The sequence below is a fragment of the Dermochelys coriacea genome, chromosome 22 (assembly GCF_009764565.3).
Source record: "Dermochelys coriacea isolate rDerCor1 chromosome 22, rDerCor1.pri.v4, whole genome shotgun sequence".
Lineage (NCBI taxonomy): Eukaryota > Metazoa > Chordata > Testudines > Dermochelyidae > Dermochelys > Dermochelys coriacea.
Genome location: NC_050089.1, coordinates 16,165,656 through 16,185,525, shown reverse-complemented (window position 1 = coordinate 16,185,525; position 19,870 = coordinate 16,165,656). Strand labels below are relative to the sequence as shown.

At 44.2% G+C, this 19,870-nt stretch overlaps 1 long non-coding RNA gene across 2 annotated transcripts in view; it reads left to right on the top strand.

Annotated features, from left to right (window-relative positions):
- The window catches only part of LOC122457194, a 68,416-nt gene that overhangs the window by 210 nt on the left and 48,336 nt on the right, over nucleotides 1-19,870 (top strand). The gene's annotated exons all lie outside the window — the stretch shown is intronic.

The window sequence follows — 19,870 nt, the reverse complement described above, 5'->3', positions numbered from 1 at the left end:
GGGCCTGTGAAAGTACAAGGTATGGCTCCAAGGATGAGGGACCCTGCCAGTGAGAACTGGGGTGTGCTTTGAGTCAGCAGGGCTGGCAGACAGAAGCCCCTTTTGAAAGGGAAAGCGCTTTAGGGTTGGGAGTGTTTTGGCTTCTTTTTGGCTGGATTAGAGAAGGGCTCTATTCAGTTTTACTCTGCTTCTGCCTTAGTGGGAAGTCTCCTCCCTGACCTCCTTGAAATCACCCAGCAAATGTAATTCCCTCTTGCAAGTTACTCCAGACTGGTTGCAAAGCAATTACCTCTCATTAGAGAGAGCCTACTATCTAAGGAGGCCTGCCTGCTGAATTCTGCTCTGCAGCGAAGCATGCACCTGCTGGGCTAAGAAGATCCTGTCTGACTAGGAAGGAAGGGTGGGTTTTGAAATGGCCCTGGCAAGTGGGTCAGGACACCTTTCACCAGTGGAAATGTGTATGCTCACCCTGGCTCTGCCTTACTCTGGAGCCTGCTGAACTGTTCTTGGAGGAAAGGGAGAGCTGGTAATGCAAGTGCTGATAGGATGCTGCTGTCAATACAATAGTCCACCTTGATGAGCCTTCATATAAAAAGTTATTTAATGAATTAGTTAATTAATGAATGGAGTTTGATTGATTGGATCATACGATGCTCTCAGCAGGGTGAGCGTGACCCTGGGATATTTCTGCTACTGCTTAAACACATCCCCTCATTGGTCTGAAGCTCTCCATGTTCTGTCAATTTGCATGCATTTAATGTAGCTCTTTAATAGCATGTAATGTTAGCAAAAAGCCAAAAGCACAGCAGCTGTAACTTAAAAGACATCCCCATTAGTGCAAGCCTTATAATTAGGGTAAGAGGGAGACTTGCTCTGCCATATGTTAAGCCTCTTTTGAGGTTAATAGCGCTGAGATTTAGCAGTTTAAAAAAAAAATTCATCTTGAGGAATGATGACAAGACTCATCAATGAGGCTTCCCAAACCAGAGGCTGGGGAGAGTCTATCCCCTCATAGTCCAGCAGGAGGCACTTGCTAAGATGTGACTGTTATGGGAGGAACTCGCAGGAATCCTTTCCCTTGCCTTGCCCCTTCATCATTCTTGTCTTCTCACCCCCTCCATGTTAATCTTTGATTCTCCTCTCCTTTCCTCTGCCCATTCATCTCTTTCAACCTGCCCCCCACCCCAGCCTTCCAAAGGCAAGTATGGCTTCATTTTACAGAGCAGAAGCTGCTGCTCTGCTTCACTTTCTCAGTGCCAGGTATGTTGTACAATAAAATTATCCCTTGGCAGCTGCTGTCTTCAGGTCTAAAGTCTAGCAATTAACCATCATTGTGGTTCAAACAAAGAATAATCTATTGTGCAGCACTTTCCTCTGATCATTGCCCTTGCAGCCTGTGCTACTCATTTCCCATGACCTTAAATTATCAACTGTTTGTGTCTTATCAGAAGATGTGCTCAGTAAAGAATGTGGTTTAGTGGCTAGAGAAGGGCACAGGGAGCCAGGAGTCTTGGGATGTGGCTCCGGGGGAGTGTAGTCTAGAGACTTGAGAAGGGGACCAGGAGTTGGGTTTCCTGATTCTATTCCGAGCTTGGGTGGAGGAGTTTGAACTAAGAGCTAGAGCTCGCAGGCTATGATTCAGAACTAGATTCTTAGCTCTCACTGACTGACTGCATGATTTAGGGCAAATTACTTCACCCTTCTGGGCCTCAGTGTTCTCATCAATACAATGGGGCCAGTAAAATACTTCAGAGGCGTTGTCAGCCATCTGCTTCTGAAGTGTTTAAAGTCCTCTGGTGAAAATTATTGTGCAAGTGCAAATGTTTTATTATTATTACACAAGAGGGGTGTCTGGCAGACTGCAGCCAAGTGCGCAGTTCAGTCTAATCAGTGTCTGTGATGCCTGGCACATCAGGGCCTTTTGGTGACCCTGAGGTTCACACCAAATATCAGCCAATGTGGGTTGCCTAACTGAACGCTCCTCTGGATAGGGACTGGTCATCTTCCTCTGTCAGTGAAGTGCTCCTGGTGCTCTGTAAATAACCTGGGATAACAGTACCCTGGCCAGTGAGGGACTGCCAATGAATGTAGCATTGTCATAGAGGCCACACATTCACTAGCAACACCTCACTTCCTGTTCTGTGACCTTGTTACAGGAAAGGAGACTATCCTCCCCACTGCCGCTCTCCCCCAGCCACCATCAGGCAGGAGTTTCTGCTTTAGCTGCATAGGGTTGAGCTTGTGACCCTCCAAGGCATCCAGTGCACCCTCCTCCTTGGGCGTGAGTGAGTTAGAGGACAGGTTTGGAGCCTGGGTTCTTGATGGGGTCAGAACCTCAATGTGCTGCCACTGTCAGCCACTTCGGTTCCACGTTTGTGGTTTGCTACTACTGCATGTGGAGGCGGTTCCCCACCCCAAATCTGGGCCAAAGGCTGCCCAGCACCACCTCCAATCCAGCCGTTCCTTCTCCTGTCACTGCTTTCCTCCTAAGGTCGACTTTTATGCTCACAACTCACCCTTGTCACTTTCTTTCACCTCCTTCCAAGGTGGCTAGGAGCTCTGTGTTGGTGCATGTAATCAAATTGCAAAGTTATTGGAGTCAATAACAGCTGTGGGCCAGCAACCCACAGGCTATAGTGACTAGCACAGAAAGATCCATTCCCTTTGGCACTTGGCACCATAGGAAATCCAGCCCAATTAATGGGCAACTGAGTTCCTAACTTGTGCTCTTTGTTCTCACATTGTTCCCCTTATGCACCACCTTCTAAGAAACTCATTGTGGGATGGGTGGAAGCCCACATGATCCAGTATTGAAACATGGGAGTCGAACCAAATTCCAGATGTAAAAAAGTTCCAGTTCTGGCTTTGATTTGTATTTTTAAGGGAGTGTGACAAATGAATGGCTTAACTTCACTTACTTTGGGTGTTGTATGAGGAACACTTGCAATCCCCCCAAATCAGTCTACAGAACAACTTTAAATTTGCCAGTCGCTGTTGATCAAGAGATGACTCTTCTGGTCTTTCTTAACTAGTATTTGTTTCCAAGTGCATTGAAAAGAGGAGAAGATTGGAGGGGAGACTGGCAAGGTGGGGAGTGCTCTGGAGCAGTAGTTCTCAATCAGGGGTACATGTACCGCTGGGAGTACACACAGGTCTTCCAGGGAGTACATCAACTCATCCAAATATTTGCTCACTTTTACAATAGGCTATATAAAAAGCACTAGTGAAATCAGGACAAACTAAAATGTCATGCAGACAATGACTTGTTTATACTGCTCTATAGACTATACCCTGAAATGTAAGTACAATATTTATATTCCAATTGATTTATAATTGTATGGTAACAATGAGAAAGTCAGCCATTGTTCAGTAATAGTGTGCTGTGTTGCTTTTGTATGTTTGATTTTGTAAGTAGTTTTGAAAAGAGGTGAAACTTGGGGGTGCATAAGACAAATCAGACTCTGGAAAGGGGTACAGTAGCCTGGAAAGGTTGAGAGCCGCTACTCTGGAGGACTCAAGTTGTCTCTTTCCAGTGCTATCTTGTGGCTTGTGCACAGGACTGGGAATCGGGAAGGACCCAAGTTCTAATCCCAGCTCTGCTACCAACAGTTCTTGTGGAATGGGGCAAGTCATTTCATCGCTACCTCCATTCCCCCATCTGTGAAATGGGCCCAATTAATACAATGTGAATATAATTACTAGTTAAGGTCTGTGCAGTGCTTTGAAAATAGCAATCCCATAAGAATTTCCAAATCACCTTTATTTTTGGTTAGTTAACTTTATCTTAATCTTTTAATGGGGTCCTTCCTTTATCTATCTATCTATCTCTTCCTTTTTTGGTTGCATTTCATCTCATTTCTCAGCTGCTCAGAGGTTTCATGAATTATATACTGGCGCATACACATCCTTGTATCTGGTATTTGCTGTGTTTAGGGTGTTTGGATGCACTGGAAAATTTTAAAATTAAATTCACTTGAAATCACCAAGTTCTGAGCTTGTTTTGTGAGGACAGAGGGTCAAATTTCTTCCACCTGAAATGGGGTCACTTGGCCTGAAATTCACAGGAAGGTTCACAAATATTTTGGTGAATGTGGACCAGGCTTTGAGTTTGTAAGTTCATGCAGTTTTGCTCTATTTGGAAAACTATTACTTTAAATGCTCTTCAAGAGGTCCAACTCTCACTCTCAGCATGACTTGCCAGATGTTTCACATAAGATTTCTGCTGGTTCACATAAGGCACAGTCCTAGATCTCATGAACAGCACCCAGGGCATCCAAAGCCATAAGGCAGCCTAAATTCCATCCAGTTGCCATGCTATCAAAGCGGCCATATCCATGTGTTGATTGTAAATTCCTTGGACAAGGACTGGGGTTGTATAGCCTCAAACCCAATGGGGTTCTGTGTCCATGATTGGGACTGCTAAATGCTACTGCAATTCAAATAATCCTCTGCCTTCAACAACCAACCCCTCAATTACAACATGCTAGCTCCCTTTTCCCTTCTGCTATATTGTGTCCAATGTCTGAAGTGGAATTACCAACCTCAGATCAATAGCGAAACAATTAAACTGCACCTTAAATTTATACTCCTGGCACTGCTGTGTTCATCATTACTTTGGCAGCGTTTCTTACAATCTGGCTCATCTTTTCTTGTAGAAGGATAAGCTTTGCTGAGCCCTCAGTGGCCATGGGAGCTAGTGAGCTGCCTTTCTGCATCTATGGGTGGGCCGTGGGTTTGAAGCCTGGCTTACGTGGTGAAAGGAAAAATGGTCGGCTCATTCTGAGGGCTCATTAGGGATTTTTGCACAGAATAACTAGACTGATGCAAATTCCCAGTGTAAAGCCAAGGTTTGTTACACCTTAGCTCCATTTCAAGCCACATCCATGTGGTTTTGCACTGGCATCAATGTCATTGGTGTAAAAATGCCTAATGTAGGTGAGCCTTTACTCTCAAGGAGATTTATTCAGACACTCTGCAGCATAATCATCTATGCAGGCATGTGCAAAACACTTCAACACCCTTTTCTTTTTCAAATCCCTCAAGACCCACATCCACTGTGATTCTATAAGAAATTAGCCCAGTCAGACAGCTAGGACAAGGAGCAACTGGGGATAGTTGATTTTTCTATCTTCTCTTCTACATTTGTAACTTACTTTATTCCAAGTTCTTCCGCGCAGGATGCATGTCGTCTTACACGTTGGACAACACTTAACACACTGACTGCTACCATAATGCAAATGTGTTCATGTCCTTGCCATGTGTGCATCACCATAGAATCCAAGTAGCTTTCCAGTAGCCACTAAGGCACATGGCTAGCATCTATTGCGTGTGGGTGGCTCCTTTTGCACTGTTCTTTATTAGCAATAACCCTCATAAGGTGGGTATAAGAGCCTCTTGGTCCCGTCCGCCCTTTGCTGCCCCCTAGTGGGATAGTTGAGTCCAGGTGGGTCATGTTGGGGTCTCAGCTTGTTTGCCGCCACCTAGAAAAGTGTGGTGTGTGTTTGCAAAAGGCAATTGTCCACATTAGCTGTGGTTCTTTGGACAGCTGTGTCTCCAGCCACTGTGTGCTCTGGCAAGCTGAAGAACTGAGACGCCTACCCTCATGTCCTGATCTCTCTGTGTGGGAATTTGTTACCCTGGCTACCATTTATGAATCCCTTACTGTTCAGGCAAACACTAACAAATGACTAAGTCCCATTATCACAGATGAGGTAAGGGATGTCTAGTGAGGCAGCTCCTGGGAAACAAGTTACAATGGCTTCTGCGTCCTCTCCAGCCCTTGCACATATTCAGTGCACTATCCTAGCTTCTCCTTCCAGATGAGAAGGATAGGATCTATAGTGCTCTGGGTAGAGGCTACTTTTTAATCATTTCTGATCTGCCTGAGGTTGGGGCTTCATTTCCACTCAGCAGGAAAAAAATCAATAATGTTTAAATTATTCAATTAAAAGTGTTGGCTGCTTAGCAGAGGAAGAGAAACTGGCTGCCCTCTCCTCCAGGAAAGGCATGTCTGTTCTGGGTGTGCTATGCAAGGAGCCCAGGGCTGCCAAATGGGGTGTGCTTTTAGTCTCTCTCCCTTTTGGTGCAGTGGGAGATGGAGGAGTGTTCCCTCCCTGTAACAGAGCACAGAATGGCATGCAGTTCTCAGGGCTGGGAAATGGGGCTCTTCCTGGGGGGAGCAGTGCCAGGGGAAGGGGATTTAAGAATTAAAATTTACTGAAAAAGCAAGGGCTGGGCCCAAATGACACAAGTCTGTCAGCCTAAAAGAAGGGAGTCTTACACTCAAGGAGGCTTCAGTGCCCACTCAAAGGGTTCATGAGTATCAGAGATCCAGTCAAGTGACCCCTCTTGGCCACTCACAAGACTGCTGGGGGGGGGAAATCTCCTCACTGGATCCCATGTGTTAAGCCTCCAAAGTCTGAACAGACCCTGTTGTGGTTCCCTAAGCATACCCTTTGGGTGCAGTTCCTCTATCTGCACCTTCCTGAGCATTTAGACCATGTGACCCATTGCTCAACCCCCTGGAACCAGTGCTGACTCTCACCAGCCCTCCAGTAGATGGATCAAACACCCTCTCCCAGAATCCCCCACAGGTGTGAGCCATGTGAGTTACAGTTTAACTCTCTTGGGCACTTGATAAGGTGTAGCACAAGACTTTGCACAGGACTCAAACGCAGCATTGTTCTGTCTGTATATTGCTTGTGCTAGCAAAGATTTTTACAAAACCAGTAAAACCCCGCCTCAGTTTCCTCATCACTCCAGGGCACTCTTTGAGCCAGGGTCTTGGATGTCTCATGCTGTCCAGCATCCTCCTGTTAGTCTGTGTATTGGTTCTGAAATGTAGATCCTTCTCCCTCCAGCTAGTTTCCTCTGACCTTGAACAGTCCATCCTCTTCCCTGCTGCTGCCCAAACTTCCTGTGTCTTTCTCCATGAAATCTTCCCCTTCTGAGTCCTTTATAATCTTCTGCTTTTGTCATCTGTCTTGCTTGATAACTTTCTATTCTACAAACCTCTAGCCCCTTGCTGTGGAAAATTGAAGAGAACTGGTTTCTCCTAGGAGGCAGTTACTCTTCTCCCTAGGCAAAACCTATTCTGGCACTGATAGTCCTTAAAGATTGGCTGTTATCGCTGGTCTGGGAAGTACATGCGTCAGCAATGGTGGATACCCAAGAGGCTGAGTTCAGGAAACTGCAGTTTTTATGGCAACAACTGCATAATGTCAACCAGATTTCATGTTGTATGCACAGATTCCTCAAGTGTCACAGTGAATGTCTCCGGTGTGAAGTCTGAAAGAAAATACAAAGTCTCTAAGGCCTGGATTTGTAATGGTGTTTAGCATTTCTGCACTCAGTGTTGCAATGCATAGCTGACTCGGGAACCTGTGTCTCATTTTCAGAAGGGATTTAGACATTTAAGAGCCATAGTCTTGGGGATTAAGGCTCCTAAGTGCTAAATCACTTTTGAAAATTTATTAGGCTACTAAATCAGTTAGACGTTGCAACAATGAGCTCAGCACTTCCTAAATACTATTACAAAATGTGAGCTTAAGTCAACGGGACTTGAGCTAGGGCTTTTGCTAAATCAGGGCCTAAATTCCCATCCACTTTTGTCCAAGATGCAACACAGCAGGTGAAGTTGCATCACACTCATGTCTCCATGGCTACTGTCCTTTTCCTCCCCCATTTGGAAAGGAGATGCATGACTCCTGTACTGGACAAAATGGTACCATCTTGGAGCTCAATGTATCCTGAGCCAGGAATGGACACTTCAGGAGCTGCTTCTGTGGCTTGATGCTGGTTAGCTTGTGTCATTAGGATTGAGTGCAATGGGAGAAAAGCAAATGGAAATCCATCTCCCCGCCTTTGGTTCAATGACCATGTTCAAGAAACTGCAAAATATATTTTGGAAAAATGGACAATAAAACCTTATGGATGTTGTCAGACACACCCTTAGTTTTTTTTATGGGTATGTTGTTGATCAAGTGTGTTATGAGGTGAGGCAAATAACCCCTTCAGCAAATGAAAGGCCAGGAACTGCATCCTGACAGTTTCTAGCCTGTGAAATAAAACTATAATGAATCTGCTTTACAAGAATTTCCTTAGGCACCAGGGCCAGTGTGACTGAGCCATGGGACTGGCCTGGGACACAGTCCATGGACTGGAACCTGCTGGATGATCCAATAGGGTCTTACTAGATAGAGTATAAAGATGAAATAGGAACTGTGGAGAGAGGGCAAAAGGTCTGAAAGTAGGATGCAAGGACAAAGGGAGACATAGTAGTGACCCATTGGAATGTCTAGCTGGCTGCTGCTTTGGAGGGGCTGCATTTCTACAAAGAATTGGATGCTGGACAGCTATCTGCCCACCCTTGCTATAACACCTTCCCAAACTATAAGACAAACCTTCCCGATGGAGCTATGCTTAACCTGGGCAGAGAAGGAAGGGGATTCCCAACTCTCCTCACGAGTCTGAAGCAGTTCAGGTGCTGTTGTGGTACAAGCATAGGCAAGTTCACCTGATCAATCACCTTTTTTTCAGTTGATAGCCAATGGATACCAGGAAAGTTCAGCAAATTCCATCCTTTCAGTAGCCTTTATGACAACTTGCATGATATTGACTGTTGGTCTGTGTCCAGTGTCCCCGAGAACCTTTTGCTGATCTAATGTCTCTCGTGGTGGTGTTGGGGAAGCATGTTACTCAGCTTTGCCTAATTAGTGGTCATTAGAAAGAGCTGCCACTCTGCAACACTCCCAGGTGTTGTAAAGTACAGAAGAGTCTGACACACTAAACATCCTAAGTTTCCTGCTACTTGGTACAGAATATTTGAACTGAGAATCCTAAATACACAAGAAGCTAAATAGAGAACAACCTATCACGTTTTGTTCCCCAAGGTTCCATCTCAAATTTTAATTTCTTTAATTAATGAGATCATTCTTTTTATTTTCTAGTATTAGGCTGGTTTCCATAGTAACAACCAAAACTGGAACCCAAAGCTCTGAGACAGACTTGGGTAAATAGAAAAAAATTACATGACTGAAGTGAATTTGCTGTCTGTCCCTCAGTCTTCATTTTTCATGAATTGTCCAGCAAAGGAGATTGGTGGCAACAACTTTCATGGAAACGTGGCTCTGAAGCAGATACTGGAGAATATTAAACTGATATTCAAATTCATAATACTGAGTTTGCATGAGTAGCCTCATTTCAAGAGGGATACTCCTCCAAACACCAAATACCTCTTTGTATTGGTAGGCATCCTCCAAACCAAGGGGGAGTTGGACACACCAGTTCATGGAATAGTACCGTGCTGGACAAATAGTTTCATTGGCCTAAGCAGAGCCGCAGTTGCTGTAAAGTTCAGTGTGAGTATTGGAATGACAATCTGGCCCTGTTAGGGGCAGCAGCAGTTCGTAGGTTCAGATAAGACTTGACCTTGACTCACCTTGGATAGTGCTGTATTGCACAAATTAGTTGTCTTGTACTCAACTGGGCTGCTTGAGAAGCAAGTCACTAGTAGTCATGAATAATAGTATCATGATCCCAGCCTTTGGGCAAATTCCTTTAAGTGAATGGGAGTTCTTCCTGACTAAACAGTAGATGGCAGGGTGAGGATACAAGCCACTGGATTTTGAAACTTCGGCAAAATGCTAAATTCAGGATGCAATACTTAGTCTCCCTAACTACCATCTCTATGCAGCAGGCAGTACCCGCAGTAATCTAGTAGTGATGTCAGGACAAATGGCACCAAGATAATGTTTCGCTATTTGAGGAAGCCCAAATACTTAGGGCCAGACTATAAACAGTATTTAGGATTTCCATTGAGAGTTAGGCACCAAGATGCTTTGAAAATCCCATTTAGCACCTGTCTGCATCCTTAGGCTCTTTAATACCTTTAAAAATCTGGCCCCTAGACTCTTCCTAGCAAAGGATGGGTACCTTTCACTGCTGGCCCTGCAGATATGACTCTCAAGGCAGAGGTGGCTGTAAAATGCCAATTTTCCCCCAGAAATGTTTTTTTAATCTTCCAAAATTTCCTGCAAGTTTTTTAGTTTTGCAATGAAAAACAGAATTTTTCCCCCTCCCATGTTTAACAAAAGAGAAGTTCTCATGGTTTTTTCTTTTGGGGGGGAATTCAAATTAAATCTTCATTTTCTTTAAAGGAAGAGAAAATTTCAGCAGAAACCAGATTTGTTTAGAAGAGCCAATGTGCAGCCTCATTAGAACCAGGGTGGGAGTTGCATGCAGAGGGGAGATTACAGGGATTGTAACAATGGGCCAATTTTTTAATCCATTCTCTGTCCATAATGCTTTTCTGTAAAGCAAATGGTTTTGGTATTGATAGTTTGTCAATGTGTAGTAATTATCTTGGTTAACCTTTAGGCTGATCAATTATTCCCTGTGACAGGGAATATAATATTAATATCCACTTGGGTTTACTTACAGTAACTCCTCAGTAGTTTTCCATGGTATCACAACACATCTTAATCAGATGGTGAGTGGGTTTAATTAGCTGAAGTATAGGTTTTTATTTTTGATTCCTATGATGACTAAATCTAATGAAAACACTATCTTCTGAGGTTTGTAGTTTTCCATTTGTAATTATTGCTCCTGTTAATTGATAGTACATCATGGGTTGTGGCTGCAATATGGGAACTGAAATGTCTTTTCGTAAGTAGAGCCTTAAATATGTTGTCATTGAAGAGTCTGTGCCTTCATCTTTGCAGACAGATGGATTCCCCTTTTTTTAATTATTGGATATCCGACTTCTGTCAACAGAGGAAGGAAGGTCTACTTGGAAATTATGAAGTATTCAGTTTGCTTCTCTCATGCAGAACCTATATGTTGAAGTTTATCATGCCAGTGTAGTATTTGATATCAATAAATTAATCTGTGGAATCTGCTGCTGCACAAAATTGAAGTCAAATACTTTAGTAAGCTTCCAAAGGAGACCTGGGTATTAAAATTAATAATGGCTAACTATGACTTCTCAGCTGTCACCATGTCTCACCACAGACACTCAGAATTGGCTAAAGATCAGGACAGTGCTGATAAAACCCAGAAATGCACAGTTCTGGAAGCACAAACCCTCAGTACTTCCACAAATGGAGACTCCTAGCATTGTTATGGGACCTATAACACAACTGAGTTGTTCTGATGGCATCAGAACAAAGGGCACAGGTACATTGCATTAGCATCTTGAGCTACACCAGCTAGGGTTCAAATTGAAAACTGATTACTCTATGGCTTCAGGATATCAACTGATGATTCATAGACACTAGGGGGAAAGTCTCTCCCCAGTATGGTGTTACACAAATGCTCATTGTGGCCAAGAGCTTAGTAGAAATCAGTAAAGAATTAGACATCAGTATGACTAATGAGAATGTCCCATGTTACACTACAAGGGTCACAGTATTTGTTTCTAATAGAATCTAGGAACCCCAGGCCTGGAACAGGACCCCTGTGTGCATGGTGCAGTACAAACTATGGATGTAGGCAACTGGAGGTTAAGGGGAGCTTTAGCTCCACTTTTCCTCTTTAAAAAAAAAAGGCACTAACAAAGGCAATATTGTGTGGAACGAAAGCTCATTGATCTAACTTCATTAAAGTGGACACATTTCGTCCTGGTACAAAACTGTGCATTGAAGTGATACTCAACAGCAATTGCTTTATTTTAAAATTTAGACACCCCATTCCCTCCGCTGCAAACAGCGAAAAGACAGCCCTGCCCAATTGCTTAAAGTAAAATGCTCATCCTTCAGGATGTAAGCCAGCTGCTGACAGAGGATGGGTCAGAAAAACTTCCCGTGTGGGCAGCCCCCTGAGACCAGCCAGCCCTGTTCTGAGGGAGACCCCTTTAAGAGCAAGTGCTTGGGCCTGGTACAGGGGATGGTCAGACCCAGCTGGGAAGGGGTCAGGTGATGACTATAAAGCCAGCAATTGGCTCCTTTGGAGTGGAGAGAGCTACAGGAAACAGTATAGTGCTTGTGGTAGGTGCTGGAGCAGCAGGCTCCCTGGCAGACAGCCTGTTGGAGAATGGGGGAATAGCTGTATTGTATTTTTGAATTCTATGTTCAAATAACAAATGAAACCCTGAGAAACGGGGCCTAACCTGGTATTGGGTGTGGTGTCAGTCTTCCCTTGACTGAGAAGACAAGTCAGTCATCTGGGATGTCTGTTATAGTGTTACTTGCATCTTCCTCTGAAACAGCTGGTGCTGGTCACTGTCAGTGGAGTCTGGTAGTTCCCGTGTCCCTAAGTCGATGCATGGTCTGGTGAGGGGGTGGACAAAAGGAAAAGGCCTACAAGTCCCAGCACCAATCTCAATAAAGAATATTCACACCTGAATAAGGGGCAAGAGACAGGTACTGTACTCAAACAGCAGCATCATCGATGCTGCTCCCCTCTCCCAGCATCTCCTCTTCCAGCTGCTGCCATAAGAGGAAATACACATAAACGCAGTCAGTGCTTATTTCCCCTCTTGCTTGTCTGTTTTTATTACAGTAATATTGCTTAGCTCAGGAACAGGCTGCAGGAGGGGTAAGTGCTCAGCACTGAGATATTGCATCTAGAACAGCCTGATCTATACATCTTGGGGTACCGGTTGTCCATGCTCAGGGCTCCAGCAGGGACTTCCTCGTATGCCCGGTGGCTGGGGCTCAGGAAGCAGTTGGTTTTGCAGAAATAATTACCTGGGCTCCCTCATGCCTGACCTTAGTCAGCAACTCCAAGAAGCCAAGGATTTCTTTCCCAGCCTCTTATAGTGTGACAGATCAGATAATGCACTCTAAGGAAATGCACAAATAATGTGAATTGGGGTTGGCACAGAGCAGTCAGGTGTGATGGGTGGCAGAGGAAAGGCATTTTGCAGCCTTCTAGGAAAATGTCCGTCTCAGATGAGGTTCTGTCAGAGAGCCCTCCCCCTGCATCTTGCAGAATGGCAGTGGCCTTCAACAATTATATGGGAATGAAATGCACTCCCAAGGCATGAAGTGGGAAGGATGGTTTTATTTTTAAGGCACTGGACTGGAATTGTGGAGAACTGGTTTCAAATCCTGATTCTATCACAGGCTCCCTGTGTGACCCTGAGCTGCTTAATCTCTGAGCCATAGTTGCCCATCTGTGAAAATCCTTGGTTTAGACTGTAATTCTTCAGGGCAGGGATTGCCTCAACTCTTGCTACATTTGTGTGCAGTACCTCAAGCAGCGCAGCCTGGATCTTGCTTGGGACCACTGGACAGTGCTATCATATAAACGATGGGAGAGGAAGTCAGTTGTCAGAAAGGAAGGTGGACGGAAGTGTGGGGTTTGAAAAAGAGGTTTCCTTCTCCTTTGCAATACTTGCAAACTTTTATCCATTTGTCTATTTCAGCAAAACCAAAATCCATCTCTGCCTTTCTGATACAATTGAACCTTGTCGCTGAATGCTAATTGTTCTGTGTGAACAACTATGGGAGTTGGGGGTGTGCACACGCATGTATATCTACATGGGTGTCCACCTGACTATGTACCCCAGAGCAGTTAGAGATGAAGAAGACCTACATCACACCTGCAGCCTTGTACACATGTGCACCCAACCTGCCCTATTGCAGTGGGGGATGTGGGGTCTGCATTGCTATCTGTTGGGTCAACTGCATGTACTGCAGTACCGGCCAATTTCACACCAGTAAAGCTGTTTAGGGATGTGTGTGGGCAGATGTGTGTATGTCTCAGACTCCCATACCTTGCCTAATAACTGAAGCTTTAGGTCACCCTGGCAGACAAGCTCCCTCATTACTAGTTGAGTCCATATTGCTACAGCTGCTGCTGTTCTCCATTTCTGTGAACCTGAATTGCACGGGCAGGATATGTGATGACAGCATTACATTCCCACTCCTTTCCCTCTGGACTTTGCCACCTCCCTCTCTTGGCAACATTAATTAGCCACAGCTAGAGGCAAGTCTGAGGTATTAAAACAAGGGGTTTCACAATCTCTGAATGTGTAGAATAATTTAGCTCCAGAGACACACAAGCCCCTACCCCCTCAAACTCCCCTTGATGGAGCAATAATGCCTCACCTTCATGCCCCAGCTATCCCTCCTGAGACCCGTGTTCCTTGTTAGCGCTGCAGAATCAACATCAGTCTCTTATGGTGTCTGTTTACATTGGGGAAACTTCAAGGGAATCTCTTTATTTTTAAAAATTAAAAAAAGGTTATAAGAGACTTGGGAGTTACATGGATGAATCTTCATATTTAAAAATCACAGACTTTCAAGTTTAATAGATCAGTTGCCTGCAGCCTTCATGGATTTTACTGACATCTGAATGGTGTTACATAATGTCTGTAACATGAAGAAATGAAAAAGGAAAGAGATGGACTCTTGGCCTAAGTGAACCAGGAGGGTCAAAGCCCTCATCTAACTGTTCTGCAACCTCAAGTCAAATCCACATTAAGGTCACACACATTTTAAATGCATTTTAATTACTTTATTGTAGGTCAGTTTTATAAAGCCAGCATATAGCTTGCAAAATTGGCAAATCTGTGCTATTTTAAAATGGTTGGTTCTTGTTAAGCTCTTGCGAGTGTCTGATACTTCTTGCACGCTCATTTCACTAACGTGTTGGCAATAAAATCTGCCCTCTAGAAAAGAAAGGGGTGCTGCAAATTGGAGAGGATGGAACAGCAGGGCAAAATTCAAGTGCACTAGAGTTGTAATCACACTGGAAGAATAAGGAAGCCAGCAGGTTAGGAAAAAGGCTAACCAGTGTTGGTGCGGCAGGAAGACTAATAGCTCAGAGTACTGAGAGATCAGGTGTTTGGGAACATGGAGTAGCGCAGGGAAGGGGGGAGTATTGCAATGTCAAAAACAGCCAAACTCTAGAATGGTAAGAGTGGAGCCTGTTTCAAACAGCTCTGCTCTTCATTACTGTTTAGCTGCTGCATTTACACAGCACTTTGGACAGAGCAGGAACGAGCCTCCCAGCCTAAGTTGACAGAGTTGAGCTAGCAGGGCCCCACTAGTGCTCTTAAATTAGCTGTGTAGACAGTGCTTTGAAATTGCAGCTGTGTAGACATACCCATAAATACCTGAGGTTGGAACAGCAGGGGCTGCTACAGATCTGGACTGACAGCTGTGTCAGAGAAGCTTCCACAGCACCTGGTTGGTCCTAACTGAGCCAATGGCCATCAATCCCATCTTCTCATGAGCTCTGAATTCACCAAATGCTGATCTTCCCAAATAAAAGCAATGGAAAAGCCTTGGCCAGTGAGAATCTCTTCCTCAGTGCTCCTTCGTGGAATCTGACTCCTCCTTAGTATGACTCTCCTGCCGTCTTGAGCATCATGCTGGGAGAGAAGCGGAAATGTTCTTGCAAACAAGGATGTAACAGTTCTCTGGAGGCCCCCAGATATGGCATGGGGGAGAGGTCACTGAAGCAGGAGATGCTGGTGGCCATTAGGAGATTTGCAGATGGCTCTAGGCATTGAGTAGAGACAGAGGCTGCTATGGAGCACTGACAAGAATAAGGTACCTCGGAAGGATTATAGGGCACTATGTTCAGAGGCTTTCTATGCTGCTGCAGATGCTGGCAGGGAAGTGGTGGCAATATCTCACTCTGAAACTTCAGCTAGCAATGTCTTCTATTGGTTCTCTCTCCACCCACAAAGCACATTAGCACCAGGACCAGAGAGTTTACGCAGCCAACTTGCGGTGTATCAGCTCAGCTGCTGGGGCTGGATTCTGCCCCTGAGCGTGTGATGTGGTGTTACTTGAGCATGACCACAATCCTACACAGCGATGAGGCAACGGGGATAAAAGACGGAATTTCCATGATGTTAGTGCTCTAGAAGTGGGCCACAGGATGTTGATGGCAGGCTCCTCCCACCCTGAAAAGCCAAGCCTTCCTGTCCCACAGACAATGCCATCCATTTCTCTGGATCCCTGTCCAAATAACCCATCTGGTGTTTGAAAGCCTCTGAGCTTGTTCCAGCCTCCTTGGTGGATATGGGGTTTCCAACCTCCCCTTCCTCTTTGCCCTCACATGGGACTGGCCTGCTCTCAATCCCATTTCAGCCTGGCAGCTGCAAGAGCAGACTCCTCTGCAGTTCTGCCAGTTTGGAAGAGCCTTGTGCTTCTTTCTTACTGGCTTTGTGCCTCCTTTCTCTTGCCTATGCTGTAACCGCATTGTCCCTTTCAGTTTACCCGCTGTAATGAGACATTACATGGCATGGTGAATTGACAATGCACAGCAGTCATCACTAGGAACTGAACTCAAAACCTCCAACAATAACAAGCTCTCCAGCTTGAGTAAAATAAGTCTTGAGCTGTGACTAGATCAGACTTCTCGGTGGATGAAGCATGGGCAAGGGTAGGGGATGTAGAACACCCACTGTGGAAGCAGGCCCTCAGTCACCTGCATGAGGCTTACAGAATTAGGCCTGTACATCAAGCATCCTCTTCCTGCCTTGAGGAACTCACAATCTAAATAAAACAAGGCAGATGAAGAATTCAGGCCATGAGGGCAGGGTGTGTGCACACATGACTTTATTGCAGAAGCCTTCAACTTCTGGGAACCAACCATCATCCAACAAACCAACATTCTTCTAGGTTTTCTTGGCTGTTTAGTGCCTCACCTTTATTTTGGCTTATATAGTTTTTATCTCTGAAAACAATCAGTTATTTACTAAACACTTCCTTCCCTTGCTCTGCCAAGCTGGCTGCTGAGGCCTTTGTATTCCCTCAAGTTGTTTTGTGGGATTCACTAGCTTCAATTCTGTGTCTGCTAAAATGACTCTGGACTCCTTCTTGAATCATATCTTCCTTCCTCTGATGTTCTGCTCTACTACTGCTGAGGGAGGAGAGTTAAGGAGCTGTATGTACAGTGAGTGTGTGAAACTTTAAACCAATGCAGTGAACTGGAAGTGGCATCAAAGTAATCGGTGAGCTCTCCTCTACCCACAGCACAGCAGAGATCTGGTTGAAGAGTTTACTCATCCCTGCATGGTCCTCAGAAACCAATCTCATGCTGGTCCATTTGAGCAGGGCCTCTCCTAAGCAGCAAGATTCTCTCACCCATGGGGGTGGAATGACCTGTGTTCAGTGCTGCTTTCACAGCCACTGGCTTAAGCTATTAAATCTTGTATATGACATAATATTCTTTGTCACTATCCCATTCCCTATGCATTGCAACATCTTAGCCTCTTGACCACAACAGCACATTGAATAGAATCTGCACTGAGCACTTTGCAATGGCACCTAGGTCCTTTTGAGATGATGCAAGCAATTTAGAAGCCTGTAAGGGATAAAAGTTTAAATTTTTCCCTCCTGTGTGCATATCTCTGCATTTATCCCCAGTGAATATCTTTTGAACTCTTCTTGCCCATTTACCTAGGTTCTTTAGGTCTCTCGGTCCTTTCTGGTCCTGAGTAATCCAAATAACTTGCAAAAAGAAAAGGAGTATTGTGGCACTTCAAAGACTAACAAATTTATTTGAGCATAAGCTTTCATGAGCTACAGCTCACTTCATCAGTAACTTGATCATCTTCAATTGTTGCTACCTCACTTTTTTCCCCCTGCACCTTTTCCAGGTTAAGAGTATCCTAGAGACCCAAATATATTGGAGACCAGCTGGTAATTTAAAGTTATTCCACTTTGACTTCCTATGATACCTATCACCTAAAAGGCTATGGAAACTTTCTTCTCTGAATCCCTCTCCAGCCACAAGTGATCAGAGCTGCTGAGCTCTGGATTCTATTCCCAAATCTTCTATTCACCGGGCAAGGGTGTTTAATCCCTCTCCGCCTCTGTTGTCCTATATAGCTCCCAAGGCTGAGGTTTAGTTACATAATGTTTGTAATTGTTTTAGGAAGAAGTGGTAACAAAACAAGGATATTTGCTAAAATACAGTGTAGTACAAGCAGCCAAAATAAGATCCACTTTCCTGAATTTAAAAAAGATGCATTTTTTTCCCTTTTCCTTAGAATAAAAATTACAGGCATGACAGGCTGTCGAACTGTACAATGGTTTAAGCAGCACAGGTTTATATTCTAAGAGTACGTCCAGCAAATTCTACTGATGAGTCAGTAGTCAACATTATTTATCATATGGGGTAATTCTGTACTAGACAATGTTAGACTTTAATTTCTCTTTTTCTTACCAGATCTGCATAATTGTGTGTAATTACTAATAATCTAATTTTTCTCTTGTCAGAATGTTTGTCAGAATAACATTTGGGGGTTTTTTTCCTGCAAAAGAGCATAATGCAGAGCTGAGGATGCTTATTTCTTAAGATTGTGGAGGGGGTTAAACGGCTAAAGACAGTCTCAAGAAATGCAGTTAGAAGTAGTTTCAGATGTCACAGCTGCTGAGTCCCACTGCCAGTTCTTGTGGTTGTACATTCCTGTTTTCTATTGATTTTACTTATGTGCATGTACACACACTTTTTCTACAAAAAGAAAGGGGAAACTGGCTGTACAGGGCAAGAGCAAATATGGTTCAAGACAGTTCTGCCCAGTGCATAAAGTGAACAAATGGATAAAAAAAATTGTTACCTTTAATCTTTTGTTGAAACACTTTGTAACAATAGTAAACATTTTTAAGAAAGTAATTTTTAAGGCGTGTCCCCTTTAAAGGGCCATTGTCACATAACTTAAATTCTGAATGTTGAGGTTTTTTCTAGAAATGTAAATTACTTTACAGAGCCTAAAACTGAACAGGAATTCTGGCCTCTATCTTTAATAAAACCAAACCTGCTTTTATTGACACGAAACTGAAAATTTCCACAAAGTGCTAAAGCCCAAATGCTGTTTAGAAAGAGGGCAGTGGCACATACAGACCACAAATGGAGCAGCTTAACCTAGTTTCACTGTCCTTGGTGGTACAGGAGGGAAGAGAACTGGATGAATAGTGGACAATAATTAGATCATCTTGAGAGAAAAAAGATAAAGGTAGCCAGCCTTTGCCAAACCCAGAGGAAATAGACCCTTCCTAGAAAAGCTCACTATCTAAAACAGATGAAGTGCTGGGGAAGGGGCTGTGATATGTAAGCCAAGTGATAAATTGTAACTTCAATACCCTAGGAAAGTGTGGCACTTAAATGCACAGTCTCAGAAGCAAACCAAAAACCAAATGGTTAGAGCCCAGGTCTCTTTCTGCACCTGCCCAATTCCACCCACATAGACAGTCAGATCAGGAGCGTGGCCAGATGTTTTTTTATCTGAGAACTGCTAAGCAGAGAATAAGAGGGGACTCTCTTCTGTGTCTAAGTGATGGCTGGGATAATCCAGCACTGAGTGGTCAAGGGAACAATAGTCACACATGAATTGTTTCCTAGTCTGCTGATGGGAGTTTGTCTAAAACTACATTCCCCATCCCCCCTTGGCTTCAACCAACTATCTCAAGATTCAGATGCAGGCCTTGTCTACACTAGCTATGTTTCATAACCAATGCAATGCCTCCCTGGGTAGAAATGGTGCAAGCAGTACAGGAGACAGCCCCCAGTGTTCTTATTGCCATGTCTCCATCCTGAGTAGTCTCTATCTACACTACAGCTTACACTGTTGCTTGAAGTGGTGGAGCTGCAGGTAAATTATAGCTACAGCTGAAGCTTGCTAGTGTCCGTGGGGGCCCAGTGTTCTTTCATCCCTCCTTCTCAACAGTCAACTCCTCCTCTCTGTGTAAATAGGTAGCATAAGTAACCCAAGCAAACATTAGCTGACAACCAGAATCATCAGAATTCTTGCAGATAACTGGATGTGCTTATCCTATAAATGTCTAATAATCAAAATCCTACCTAGCTTCAGGCTTTATTTTGTGGTTGTGGTTTCTGCAATAGTGTCTCATGACCTTGTCCATCTTCTAATTTCATCGCCCGAAGAGATGGCAGGTTGGTCTCCTGT